The sequence below is a fragment of the Anas acuta genome, chromosome 2, assembly GCF_963932015.1.
Source record: "Anas acuta chromosome 2, bAnaAcu1.1, whole genome shotgun sequence".
In the NCBI taxonomy this organism is placed as follows: domain Eukaryota; kingdom Metazoa; phylum Chordata; class Aves; order Anseriformes; family Anatidae; genus Anas; species Anas acuta.
Genome location: NC_088980.1, coordinates 13,592,114 through 13,607,272, shown reverse-complemented (window position 1 = coordinate 13,607,272; position 15,159 = coordinate 13,592,114). Strand labels below are relative to the sequence as shown.

The window sequence follows — 15,159 nt, the reverse complement described above, 5'->3', positions numbered from 1 at the left end:
GTCTTTTGTTCTGATAGAATGGTTCTAGCCCTAGTTATACTGAAATTTTGTTTAAATCTGTGTCTCATGAGAAGAATTACTAAAGATCATCTACTAGTGTGTCTGCTGATGAGTGACAAGGTTGGAAACACTGTCCTGCGCTGCACCAAACCTCCCTTGCATAGATTCAGTCTCTTACGCAGAATTCTCCTTCACATGGTTTATTTTGATATTTAAAGAAAAACTAATTTCAGTTAACTTTACCTGCATAAATGTTCAGCATACATTGGTTCAAATACCTTTATAGACAGACCTTATGAAAAAAAATATATATTGTTACTACAAGCATCATAAAGCACAATACTCTCTGCATTGTCCATGGGGAACCTGGGAAGTTATTTTAAACCTCAGGGCTAGAAACTTTAAATAGTCCTGGTTAGATGGATACCTCAATTTAGATTAATCCTTAAGCGTAATCTTCAGTTTACAAAAGTACAACCTTCTGCACTAGTAGTATAGTTATGGGACACTGGTGGGTCAGTGATTGGAACAATGAAAGACATCACATTTAAAAATAGAGGGGTTACCAGTAACCTCCAAAAGCTGACAGTGTTTTTATACTTATGTCTGTTGCTTATACTAGTTGTTCATTGCTCTTGCATGCTCAACCATACAGCTCATGGTTGTAAAGATCCATCCATTAGAGTAGAGTTGGAGAACTATCCAAACTTTCTTGACTTCATTTAGATCTTATTTCCACTTTGAAAACAAATAGCAAATATATTTGTCATTTTAATATCAAGAATGTTTTTCAGCTTTTTCATCTTGAAATAACTTTCATTTTCAAAGTATTTTAAAAAATATTTTAAAGCTGAAAAAATATGGCAGTCTAAGATTTTAAATTATATATATATACTTTTAAAGTCAATCTCTCTCTCTCTCTCTTTATATATATATATATATATATATATATATATTTTTTTTTTTTTTTTCCTGGAAACTGTTTCTTGGAAAGCTCTTTTTCCAGTCTGACTCAGAATAAAACTGTTTTGAAGGCAGTGCATTTTTCTTTGGTGTGGAAATTTTGGTGTCCATATATTTCCAGATTTGTCTGAACCATGCTAGCATTCAATAATACTTTAGCTCTGCCATCCTGACAATTAAAAATATGTAGCTTTCAAAGGAATTTAATTTACAATTTAAATTGAATTTGTCTCTTATACAACCAGAGTGAATCAGAAATATACTTTGTGGAACAAATGAAAATAAAGATATTTTATGTTTTTACAAGTCAGAGAAGAATCATACAGAAAGACTTAAATCTTCTTTAAATGATATTCAGTGCTTCCAAAGGGAGTGTTTTTTTATGATTATTTATATATATATATATATTAATATTTATTGATCTTATTTTTGGCTAGTAGAAATAAGAAGGGACAAAAACTGCAATTAAAGTCTACTGTTCCAGGAAAAAAAAAAAAAAAAAAAAAAAAGGAAATCTGTACTGCTTCAGCTCCTTGAAAAAGTTATGAACACCCCTGTGTTCATAACTATATTAAATCCTCAAAATGACTATGTTGAATGCCTACTTTAATTCTTGTCATCAAAATTACTTAAAAGTCTCTCTGGTAGCATAAACGATTCTTCAAGGAATTTACATATTACCCAGTATGATGAAATCCATTTAGCAACACAGAACACAAGACGTTAACACTTTTCAATCACACGTTAATTGAACTGAACTATATGTTTGCAGAGCAGATATGAACAACACACATAAAGAAAAGCAGCCTCCACTACCATTGTATTTCACAGAGTGGCTACATTTTAGTTCTAGTCTCTGATTTACACTCTGATAATTTAAAAGGGACACTTCTAAATACTATTATTTTATGGAAATCCATGAGCAATATTTGGCTTTGGAAACATTTCTGCTTATAACTCATCTTATTTTTCTTCATAAGCATTGTTTTCTTATATGCAAGGACATTTGTTTATAATAAGTGTATATATAAACATTGCTATTTCTTTAACTGAAATCATAATCTTCTGTTTGTATTTGAGAAAGACCCTTTTAATTATCAGGTCTTTAACAGGCTCCTCTTTCATCCTTCACTGTCTCTCTAACTTCCTTTTCTGTAAAAGGTGTAATTCTATTCTGTGTAAGAACTGTTTATTCCAATAAAGAACTGATTTACTTGTGCTTGGGATCCGACATTAAAATTCCTATTATCCTACTTTAATTTACAGAACTTAGACTTGGTTTAAAATTTAACTTGAGTCCTGTTGAGTTACAAGCTTTGCCTTGGCTACATTTGTTGAGGAATTTCTTGAAACAGCAAAAATCCCATGGCTTGCTGTAGCTGAGCAAACCAAGCTACCAGGGCAACTATGAGAAGTTCCCATGACAGTGTTCCCACATCGTCCAATTGAGGAATTCAGAAAAATATTGTTACCAGTAGCTGGCTTCAAGGACAAGGTCTATGTGACTGTTAATCACAAGGGGGTTGTTTTCTTGCAGGTGGGGTTGTTTTCTTGTAGTCGTTCGTCTGAGTGCTTTTGACCAATAATCTTGTGTGAAACACTGTCCGCCCCTGTTAAGTTCACTATAAAAGTTAGGCTATCCGGACAATAAAGTTGAACAGTGCTTTATCACTCATATTGAGTTGGCTGCATTTGTTCCTTCAGTCGCGAGCCGACATACGTTGAATTACTGAATTTATATGTAAGTATATATCTTTACACATATATATATATATATATACATATATATTGGTGGTGGTAATTGGGCAGTCAGACTTAACAGCTTGGCTAGTAATTTTGCTCATGGATAACAGCCAGGTCCTTGGCTTGCCTGAATTTTTGATTTAGCTGCAGGTCTTCACAGATCTACTTAGCATGGACATTAGGATATTAGGATTCAGGGGAAAAAAAAAAAAAAAAAAAAAAAAAAAGGAAAAAACACAAAGATTTTCATTTACAAATTGTCATTGCTTCCATAATCAAATTGTTGCTTTGTTGCTGCCTCCTTTTTCATTTCACTCTTTTCCTTTTTTCCTTTGTGGAGCCTTTTGACCGCATGTTACAAAGTCTTCCATTACACAACAAGCAATCCATAATGAAGATACATTCACTGCATGTTATTTACATTAGAGAAGACATTACACAAGTTTCTCTATAACCTAAAAATCAAGCATGAACAGAGTAACAGTCCATAGTCAAAATCCTATACTGGACTAAAAGAACCCTGGAAAATGAAAAGTAAAATTAACTTTATAAACAACACTTTTCTCTTCCTTAAAGACAATAAAATAAAGGTGCAGTTTACTTTGTAGAACAGGTGGACATTATACTCTAAAAAAGTAATGAATGTGGACATTTAAGTCTGACAGCCTGTCTGTAGAAATCATTACGGTGTATATAAAGATTTAATATAAAGTATATTAAATCACAAGCTGAATATGAGATTTATGGAAAAAAATGCATTTTATTTTTGAAAAAAAATACATTTATCAAAAAAATAGCATAAAGAAGAAAATCATCTTCAAGTAGGGAAAAAGATCATTTATAGGAAGGAAAATAACACCCTTTTCTCTAGCTTATGAAGAAACAGTCATAGTAAGTATCAGAAAAATATACAAATAATAAACAAGCTTAAAGAGTGGAAAATATCTGCAGGGAATTGTAGAGTCACCAATGCCAGATTTTATAAAACTGGGCTAAAGACACACTTCTGCATGCCACTGAAACTGTTTTCTTGTATAAGTTCAGATAGAGTAGAAAGACCGCTTTTAACAATTCTGTTTCTGATTTCATGTTGCAACAGAGTAGCAAAATATTTATTTATTTATTTATTTGTTGGTCTGAATAACAACAATTATCAACTATTAACGAACCCTAAAAATAGAGAAGCACTTTACTGTTTGCATTTTAGGTAATGTCCAGATCTTCTGTTACCTGATTAAATCTTTCTTAACATATTTAAATTAGGTTTCAGTTATATATTAACTCAAGGTTAACATGTTGATAATGGTCTAAAAATGAATTTCGCAAAGTTTGTGAAATTCACAAGAGTGTTTCATCCCTATGAACATAGCTTTGAATGAAGATAGACACTAAATGTCATGTTATATAAGGCTTAGGTTTCTACTGGATTCTATCCTGGTTATTTAAATCTTGAGTTCAACCAGATAGAGGTTGAAAAACAGCTTTATAAAACTTTTACAGACATCATTTCTAATACTACTGTTTCTGGCACATTTAAATGTTGTTTATAAATAATACAACAAGATTAACACCCCATGCAGCTGCATGCACTCCAGTGAAATTACTCCTGGGATAAAGTTTGTCCAACACTGTTTGAGTAGCCCCAGATGAAGACACTCTGTTACCAGGAGAACTGTGAGGGGAAAAGAACAGATGTTTACTCATTATTCTTTGGGGACTTGTTTGTTTTTCCTGACATCAAACAATTGTGGAGAATTTAGCTGTTGTTAAGGCAGCTTTATTTTAATTGACTATATTATTACATAGGAATATTTCTTTGGAGTGACACTAATCTTAGAGGAAAAAAAAATAAATCTACAGGATGGTGGAATCACTTTTAATGGGTTATAGTTTTTGTTAACACAACACCTCCACATAAATTAACTTGTTCTATTTTTAGGAAAATTCCAATTAGCCAGTGAGCTCTCTCTCTCTCTCTCTCTCTCTCTCTCTCTTTCTCTGGATAGGATTGTGACAGCAAGTCTTTGGACTTCTGCTGGCATGGAATCCTACATACGTGTTACTGACACATAAAAACTACCTTTGTAATCCTTCTACAATCAGCTTCTCTCCTGGATCCCTGCCAGATCTCTGTAAGTGTTTGATGTTTCATCCATACCCTTGGGGAATACCTCATTCACATTACAGCTACTTTACATCATTGTAGCATTGTAAAGAACGTTTAAAATATCACTCATAGTGACATTTTCCCGTGTCTGTACGGTGAAAAATGCCTTTAGTGCACATCAGACTTAAATTTTAAATACTAGGTAGGAACTTTTCCCACACATTCATGACTAAGCCATATATATATTCCACCATGTTCAAAGTGGAAGTAATATGTTACTTCATGGTGATGGATCAGAAAGTGATTGATAATGTTGTAGATATCACACTAGCTACTCAGTAGAAGTAGATTGTCTACTGCACTCACAATAAAAAAGTGTTTTATAAGCAGACATATATATATATGTTATATATATATATTCAGTTTGGGGAGAAAAAAAAAAGAAAGAAAAGAAAGGAAAGAATAAGAGATCAAAAGCAGAAATAATTATTTCAAGAGTCTCATGAAGCTTGTGTTGGTGAAAGTGGTATCGAAACTGACACAACTTTTGCCAGTAGCATGTGTGTAAGAGGTCTTGACACTGAAGATTCTTGATGTTTTACTATTCCTGGACAAACAAGAAGTCACTCCTCTAAAATATGTCTTTTCATTTTCATTTATTATTAATAAATAATAATCATTGTTTTCAGGAAACATGCTACTGATGACACTCTTGAAAGTTCACCTGAAAGACCAAAATAATGTAAAAAAAAAAGTTAACATGGAGGTTCTCAGAGACTATGATGGATAAAAGCAAATAAGATTTTTCATATAGCTTATTTCTTCCTTAGTGCTGCTGTCTAGAGGACAGCATGACATGAGGCTATTAAAACACAATCCAGTATGCAAGTCTTGAAATCACCATCTGAAGGGGAAGTACTTATCTTCAAGGCACTAGATTCCCGAAGTGTTGTGTATAATTTCTTTCAATAAACTCTTTAAACTATTTGGCATGATAAGAAATAGATCCTATGAAAAAAAAGAAATAAAATAAAGAGTACTATTACCTAATAGGAAGCTGTTTAGACTTATGAGAAATAAAACCCAACCATTTGCTGTGCTCCTCAGTCCTAATGAGAAGACCCAGGTTAACTAGACGGGCATTATAAGAAAACATCTAAAACCTGAGCTCAGTGAAGCAATGGAGAATACTACTTGATTTAGCCCTTTATTTCTGATTCTATGAGAGACATATAAGAAAGCTTGTTTATTTGAGCATAAAATCCAGTTTTTTGCAAAATAAAACTTTGCGAAATAGAAGTGTAAGGATGGCACGAGTAACAATAATAATAATAACAGTCATATATATATTTTTTGGTGAGCAATAAAACTAATGAAGCTGAGCTTTTTCAGTCTTTGTAACCTACCAGAGTGTCCTCCCTTATCAAATAAGGTACAAGCTCTGACCAAAGTCTTGATTTCCTGTGCCAAAGTGACAGTACCATGTCACTCTACAGAGTCCTTGATATCTAATAAAGACAGTGTTTAGACTGCATTAATAGGGTAAAACGCCATGAAAAAAATATATTTGATATTGTGACTTTTATGTCACATTAAATTGAAATATATTAGCAGTTCATCAATGAACAAACCATCTGGATACCAATTTCAGACACAGAAGCATAGTTTGATCTTCTGAGGGAAATAGGTATAAAACCCCACTATCAAACTAGATTACAAAAAAAAAAAAAAAAAAAAAAAAGAGAGAGAATTGAATAATAACATGGAAAATAATCATAAACTATATAGCTATCTATCTATCTGTCTACCTATTGCAAGAGTTTTTGTGCTCAAAGCTTGCAGGAAACTGTAAGTGTTCCCTTCACTCAGGAAAATCTCATACTGATCTCACATAGAGATATTTCTGGCATATGTAATTTCTGGGATGAATGTCTCATAGCAAATCTTGATCCTTAACTACTTGCTGAAATCCAAACCACACAGGGTGCACATTTATTTTTAAGGTTTTAATGTCTGACATCTTTGCTTTTGCATGTTATACACCAAACACTCAAGAACCTTTTCTGCATATAACTGTACTGGGTGTGGTTGGGATGGAGTTAACTTTCCCTGCAGCAGCTCATACAATCAGTGGTGCTCTCCAGTTTAAATGTATTCTCAGTTAGATACACTCATATGCTCTTAATAACTTTATCAAAAATACTATATCTGTACGTGAATAATTAATGCATGTGGACACAGTGAAATGCTGGCTGACAATATTGTTATGCCAATAGGTTGAAAAAAAAAAAAAAAAGATTAAAATGTAAATATTTTCTCAGTTGGCAGTCAAGTTATTACCATGCCCAATGTTACAAATCTCAAATCTTTTAGGTCAAAGAGAGTCAAAGCAAAGGTGCAGATAGTTAAACTAATGTCCCTTTTTCATCAATGCCACTATATAAGTAATGCCTTGGTAAAATGACAGGACAACCAAGACAAAACAAAACAAAGCACAAAGACCCAACCTGCTGATATTAAATAAAATGCAAATAAATGCAAACTGGAACTTCTCATCCATTTCATCAGTAATGACCAAAGGATCATCCAGTAATCTTCATTATTTTGAAAGTGATTATGACTTCTCTCAGAAGCATATGATGACTAAGCAGACCAAGATTTATGCCACACTGTCTTTATAATAATTGTAATATATACAGAGAGTACAATAGTGTCTTAATAATATCTTAATAATGTCTTTTTACCTTGCTTAATGGGTACTATACTCTTTGCAAAAAGGAAAAAAAAAAAAAAAGTTTATACCAAATAACAATTTTTATTTGTCAGTTTCAACACACATGAACTTTGTGTGAGAATTCTATCTTCAAATGGGGTACTCAATAATCCGAACATCATGAAACCTGAGCTTTCATGCATATAGCAAATTGGATTGAGTGAAAGAATTCAGACAACCTTTAATCCCGACAGGTATCAAATAGTACTGGAAGCTTATGGCAGTTCTGTTAACTCTTCTGTTTAGCAAAGTGAGAGCTCAGTTTTTCCCATACTACAAGTCTCATTTCCACCTTTGACTAGAAATTAAATGCACAGATAAAACAAGAATATCACAAGATATCATAAGTTGTTCCTGGAATGTTCTTATCATGTTTTACAGATTCAAGAGTTTTGGCAAATATCTTTAAAAAAGATATAGGACATACCCAACAATCTGAAACTGTTTTCACAAGTTTTAAGACTGCAAGTCTTAAGCAGTTTCCTGTATAAAGGTTCATGCTTATCCTTAAGAGAATAGCTACATATACAGTTTAAATAGCTGCATAACAGTTTAAATAATGTAATTTTCCACACATAACCTAAAAGCCGACCTTTGTGAATACTTTGGATATTTGGTTCCACAGTCCAAGTAGGCACTAAATACCCACATGCTTTGGAGTAACTGGCCCCACAGTAGTCCATTAATTACTTTTACTCTTATTTACCTTGCAAAGTTATCAAACAAAAAGTTTATTTGAGTGGGGCTAAAGTAAGTTTTCAATAAACTTTTCATATTTTTACCTGGTACATTTTTCCACCCCTTTCTCATTAATTGTATTGGTTTCTGTAGTTAGTGTGAATTTTAAGGAAGATGCTACACTCTTGCAGATGTTAAACCGCAGGAAAATCTATCAGGTGTTGGATTCTGAGGACATTAGTATTAATACTAAGGACTAAGTAAAGCAAGAAACATGCTGAGCCCAATGAAAACACCAATTACTTCAACCAATAATAAAAGTAAGACAGTTTGTGGGAGTGAATGGATCATTGTTGAAATCATAATGACAGTGAAGGGAAGTGGAAAAAAAAAGACTGTCTTGGGATGGTTTACCTCTAAGTAAATAGTTTGCTCAAATAGTTTGCATTTTGCATTTCTTGGATTTCTGCTGACATCTATGTTGCAATCTAAGCTGAATAAATAAGACCAACAGCAAGGATTGCTTGATGATTATAAACTATGTTTCAGAAACTGTTAATAATAACATTGCTGAAAGGCTTTTTGATCAAAGCTTTGGGACTACAGATAATTCCTTTATCAGAGGTGAAAAGAAAAGAAAAGAAAAGAAAAGAAAAGAAAAGAAAAGAAAAGAAAAGAAAAGAAAAGAAAAGAAAAGAAAAGAAAAGAAAAGAAAAGAAAAGAAAAGAAAAGAAAAGAAAAGAAAAGAAAAGAAAAGAAAAGAAAAGAAAAGAAAAAAGAAAAGAAAAAAGAAAAGAAAAGAAAAGAAAAGAAAAGAAAAGAAAAGAAAAGAAAAGAAAAGAAAAGAAAAGAAAAGAAAAGAAAAGAAAAGAAAAGAAAAGAAAAGAAAAAAGAAAAAAGAAAAGAAAAGAAAAGAAATTTTATTCACAGTTTTACTAAGTCTGAGACCACTCAGTGTTCATTACCAGGCAACAAAATGACTTTCTCAACTTTTGTTTGCAAACTGTTTTTTTTCTCTCCTTTTCCCCTGTTAACCATCTACTTAAATACTTCTAGAGTACATACTTTCAGTCAGGGTATGATTTCAACATGTGTTCTTTTAGACTTGCCCTGCACATTTCTAGTGATTAGTTTCAGAGGGCTATTGTGTTTACCTAGGAGAGACATGCAGTGTTCAGGACTTTCCATCTCATGTTTTCCACTTGTTCTTTCCCTTTCCTCTTTGAACTCATCCCAAAACTCTCTGCTATGCTTAGAATGTATTCTGTCATTTTATTTTTACTTTGTTCACCTTTCTTCAAATACAACACAGACCTGTAAATAATTTTTTGTTGGTCCTTAAGTAACACACCAGTAACCATCACTCTTTTAAGAATCATCACTTCTATTTAAGCTAATATCTAACAGTAAAAGCACAATAGAGTGAAATGTGGAGAGAAACTAGGATCTGAAAATGAATGCCATATCTGGCACAAAGGAAAAAAGAGAGGTATATGTGCTAAACAGTAGATAAATCTGTTTTTTTTTTTTTTTTTCTGTTTGCATTCAGAGCGCAAATGTATGACTTCATAACAATGTCCTCCTTCAAGAAAACAGAACAAAACAAAGCAATTATTAATAGTTATTAAGAACGCTTCGCTGGAGTCTAGAAATACAGGTGAGTCCTGGCTCCCAAAGTCATGAGCTCTATTCCAACAACAGCCTTGATAAATTTCAGTATATATTCAACAGAGGTGGGAACTGGCAAACACCGTACACTTCTGTGTGTCTTTTCTTTTTTGGTGTGTTTCAGTGGTGAAACCTATCAGTAGTATGTTTATTGTTTTGTCATTCACCTAGAGGAACATAAACTGCTTGTCTAATCCCCATAATCCCCATACTCACCATCAGTTTGTGTGTATTGCTTCAACCACAGAAAAGATCAATAAATGAAAATGAGGTTGACACTGATCTTGATTGCATCTGTACAAAGCTGGGGAAGAATCTGTTTGTTTCCAAGTTTCTAGATCCATGTGACATGAATGTAGCCTGAAGTTCAGTCTTTTGGGAGTGCTTGACATGAAATATTAGTGTACAACATGCATTTTTTTTTCTTTTTTTTTTTTTTTCTTTATTGTAATATATGAAGATTAGCATGACTTTTATAACAGAAATAACAATTTTGAAAGGTGGAGGTATGCTTTACAGGCTGAAATTCTCCCCTTTGTTTGGTATGCCTCTGGACACAGAGTACAAACTTGGCTGTCTTAAAATTATCACTAGCATTGGAATGTTCTTCAGGCACAAAAAAAATTCCTTTTGCAGCAGCCCATAGCACTTCCCTCCAACTTATTTGATTTTAATGCTAAAAATCTAAAGAGAGCCCCCTTTTGGTTTAAATCCATCTCAGGCCCATATTGTGTTTCTGCCTTAGGAGTGATTCTGAGAGGGACTAATTAAAAGTCCAATGAATGTGTGAGGGTTAAACTCACAGGCTCTGCTCATTAACAGTCACTCACCTAGGAATATTTTGAGACTTCTTTTCTGTGATGGGAAAGAAAGGAATAAGACTAGATAACACTTAAAAACTCACATTTTATTATACAAACACATATTTCTGTTGTATTACTAGGCCTGCAGTGGTGACAATACCTAATTTCACAAGAAGATTCCTCCCCTTCCATGGTGTTTCTTCTTGGAAAATAACAAAAGAAAACAAAAAAATCACTAATGAACACCCCTTCCCCCAAGAAATAAGGAAAATCAGAACCATTTTGTTAATTGTCTTTTTCCTGCTGTTTCCATGGTAATACTGCCTAGTAGACTTCACTGCAGAGTGACAGTCCAACAATTCACACACTACACCCTTTCAGGCACAATGAATGGCTGTGAAAGAGGCAGAACAGGCACTATTCAGGAAACATGTGATATCTACTCAATGCACTACCTTTCATCCACATTTTCCAAATTGCAGTTAATTTAATTCTAAACAAATGGCTAAGGGGTACAAATGAGGATTAAAAGGAAAAGAACATCTTGAGCTCTAATGGGGACGGTTTGTGTGAAGAACAATATAGCACTTTCTTCTGATGCCAAAGCTGCCGAATTGAAAGATGCACTTTCCCTCTTCTTCTGAGGCCTTAATTTATACTCTATATCAATAGTGAAATAAACATGGCAGATTTTTATTTTTTTTTTTCTTCTGATGAATTATGTAGATTTTGGCTTTCTATTTTGAAATATATTTGTTACATGAAGGTGTAATTTTGGTTTTCTTCAAACTAAGAAGAAACCTCACATTTTTTCAAGTAAGACAGCTTTCTTGACTGGGCCTCTCATTCAATCAATTAGTTTTTTTATTCTCTGTCTCTGAAGTTATTGTTTTAAGTCCCATAGAAAAAGCCATGACAAATACCTTCAGGTCACCTTAAGAAACAACAATGGACCTATTGAGAATGTCAATGCCCGGAAGGAAATTATTATTCACATTAGATTTAATGACAGTGAGATCTTTTTTCATGTGATTCTTTTTTATTTTGATATGTAAAGGGTATTACTTTTGCTTAAAAATGATCAAGTGAACATCTTGAATTTTGCCATATCCAGTTAAGAATGAGGCAAGAGACTTAAAAACTTTCCATATTTGGTAACTTATTGCATGACATCATAAGCATGAACAATGTGTCAAATCTGCTAAGGATTTCACTTTCTGTGCCACGTGGAATTTGTATTGAGAATACAGACACTGTTAAAGGAGATACTGAAAGTAACAAAATAGCTTTAAATCTAAATTGTTTTTCAGTAATTATTCCCTTTTCTATCTTAAAATTTGAGAATGGTAAAAACGACAAAATAAAACTTTCTACATAAAATATTTCTTACTCAGGAGACATTCTTTGTTGCAGACATTTTTTTTCCAACTACTGTACACAGAACAATGTTTTAGATGTAATTACTATCAATATCAATTTTACTATACTTATTAATTCTCAATTTATGGACACTTTATTTTTAAGAATTTTACACAGAGTTACCAGGCATGTCATTCTTTATCTGTGAGAAACAGCATTTGATATTGTATAGCCAAAGACAAAAGGACAAAAACCTTGTGAACATTTTTCAAGTTTTGAAGATAAGTACATTTTGACTTGAAAATGTTTACTATTGCTATGTTAAAGTGATCTGACTTACAAAAGTAAAAACAACAACAAAAAAAAACCCACTTGAATGTTTAAAATAAAATTTTCAGGTGGGATCAACCTTTGCTTGCTAAGACCTCACAAAGAGCAGCACTGTTTATTGATGTACTTAATATGACACAAATATATCCTGTTATCCTATGAATATATCCTATTATATGAATGTGAAGAAAACTTGATGACTTTTAATGGTTAATTGTGAGTGCAGAGTAGCTTTTGAAAATCTATCTGACAAATACATATATATATTTGTACCAGGAACAGACTTTAGTAGAAGCATAACATTTTAAATATCATTCAGAAATCAGTTTTTGGTAATAGGCTTGTGATAAGCACTCAAGATATTAAATAATTTATTAAATAATTATATATTTTTTTCTTTTGATATGACTATAGCATTGGATTATGGGTTATTTGAGTTTATGGGTTATGTCAGTGTTATGTGAGTTTAGTTACCAAAGAAATGTTTTCAGACCTTTTTTTTTTTTTTTTAATTGACACTAGTTAGGTGGATAGATTAATAACCCTTCAAATCAAATTAATCAGTGATATGTTGAAAATTCTCAGGTAGTAAAACATTGCTGATTTTAACACAGGATAAATGTTTTTCAAAAATATCACTTTTCTTTGCAACTCTCAAACACTTAGTCTTTTTAAGGGGTGTTAGCATACATAAACACCCTCTAATGGTTTGGGAAATTTTAATCAGCTCAGTCAAAAATCTCCCTCAGAAAGCAATACTATCTCTATGCTTTGCAGTTTGTACTGCTTTTGGTTTGTTATTCTGAGGCATTCAAAACATGAGAACAAGTGGAAGTAAAGACAGAATTGCACATTTGTCTTAATACAACAAGGGCAATTTTTTTGTCTGGACAAAGGTACCAAAAATGGTAGTATAGTCCCATGCACACATATATTTTCTATGCCAGAAAATGACTGTTATGCCTATCTGGGCCTTTTTAGATCATGCAATCAGGATTTTACCATATATTTTGATGGAAAAGTATGGAGCATGACAAGTCAGATCCTTGAGGCCTAACACAGTTAGTATAATCTGGGCAAATGCCTACCCACAAGGTTGTGTTAAATATGGTCTTTTGGAAGGATGATGCTATTGTAGTTAAATATAGAAACAGTTGTCTCTAAATTTCCCATGAAAGTCTACTCTGTTTGAACAGCTAATAGAAAGTACTTCCTCATGGTTAACCTTCCTTGCCCACATGCCTCTGGTACCCATGGTTGATTTCATTATGCCATGGCTTTGCTTAGGTGTCTTCACTGCACAATCCTGTGGAAGGAGAACACTAAAGATATTTTCTGAAGTTTTCAGCTTCTTTAATCAATAAAATGTTTTTCCCCCCCTTTCTCTGTCATTTTTACCATCTCCAAATACTGCCTATGAAAAACAAAAAAATGTATATCCTTCCCCCAGGCTGGGTTTGGTCTTCTTCAAGCTATCCAAATCTTTAAAATGTAAGGTCTTTGAGAGAATGGTTGGTTAAATTAGTAGAGAAGTGGGCAAATATTACCAGGCTTTTGATCTTCATTGACAAAAGAATTTCAAAGAATCATATGCTCCTATACGATATGTTACAAAAATGGTTTTATGATATTGGAGTTTCATCAAACGTGAAGAAATCTTTGAAGGTTTTTATTTATTTATTTATTTATTTCCTTCTTCCCCTGCTGGAAATACCCAAGAAGGTAAAAATGGAAGAATTCAGAACTATGTTGTCTTTAGCAGTCAATGGTGTGGCTATTTTTCCAGCACATTTCAGTTTTTATAGTAATTGCCTGGAATCCTATCTAAACCCCCCTGTGATTTTGCTACATTTACACTAAAATCATTCAAACATATTTGCATGCTAATAAAACAATAAACAAACCAAGATTTTCATGCCTCTGACAAGGTTCTGTATTCTAAATTTAACTCTAAATTTTTCCCATTCAAGCCCCAGTAAGTTTTATTAGACGACCTAAGTTGCTAGACCCTAGGCCTTGGTTTCTGTTTTTCATTTCTACTCTGACTTGTTTACTCTTGACAGAATGACAGACACACCTACCTCAATGGGTTGCATTTACATCAGAGCAGTGATCAGCCCACCAGGAAAATTATCACTGTAACCAACACACTCATTGGTGAGTTACATACGATTCATGTGAGAGAGATTGGGCCAACTGCACAGCTGGTGTAAATCGGTGTAGTGGAGCAATATTGATTTACAGCAGCTGAGAAGCTGACACTTATCATCCACTAGCCAAAACAACTCCAGTCACCAAGTGATTCCAGTATCTCTTTGCGAAAGTGTATTCCCACGCAGAATGAAAGCCTGCTGTCAGATCATACTGCGGCACAGTTGGTTGAATGTTCCTGTTCCTGGAATATCTTTTCTCCATTTGCAAATGGTCTGTTACATTAAAGTAAGGAGATCTGATTTATTTCTAAATAAAGAAATATTTTGTAGAGCAAAGATGACTTGAATGATCAAGGAATTTATTTTTAGTGTTATTTTTAATAGGAGAGAAACAAGAAAGAAAAAAAAATGTTTATTTCTTCTCTTCTCCCTTTTTCTTTGGGCACACATAAGTAGATTGAGGAATATTTTCCTTCCAAGCCTTCTATCATTCTCAGAGGTATTCTGTTTTTTGTTTTTTTGTATTTTTTTTTCCTGACTGACCTAAGCCTCATCCTGGTTCTAATATAAAACAGCTGAAAA

General features: G+C 33.1%; 1 long non-coding RNA gene across 4 annotated transcripts in view; it reads left to right on the top strand.

Moving 5' to 3' along the window:
* Positions 1-15,159, top strand: part of LOC137852146 (uncharacterized) — a 102,961-nt gene that overhangs the window by 83,053 nt on the left and 4,749 nt on the right. For 3 of the 4 annotated variants that reach the window (XR_011093675.1, XR_011093672.1, XR_011093673.1), the window contains exons 3-5: positions 4,713-4,838; positions 9,814-9,921; positions 14,488-14,581. This is a non-coding gene — a long non-coding RNA (uncharacterized lncRNA). The remainder of the gene's footprint in view (positions 1-4,712; positions 4,839-9,813; positions 9,922-14,487; positions 14,582-15,159) is intronic. The other variant, XR_011093674.1, reaches the window with a different exon arrangement.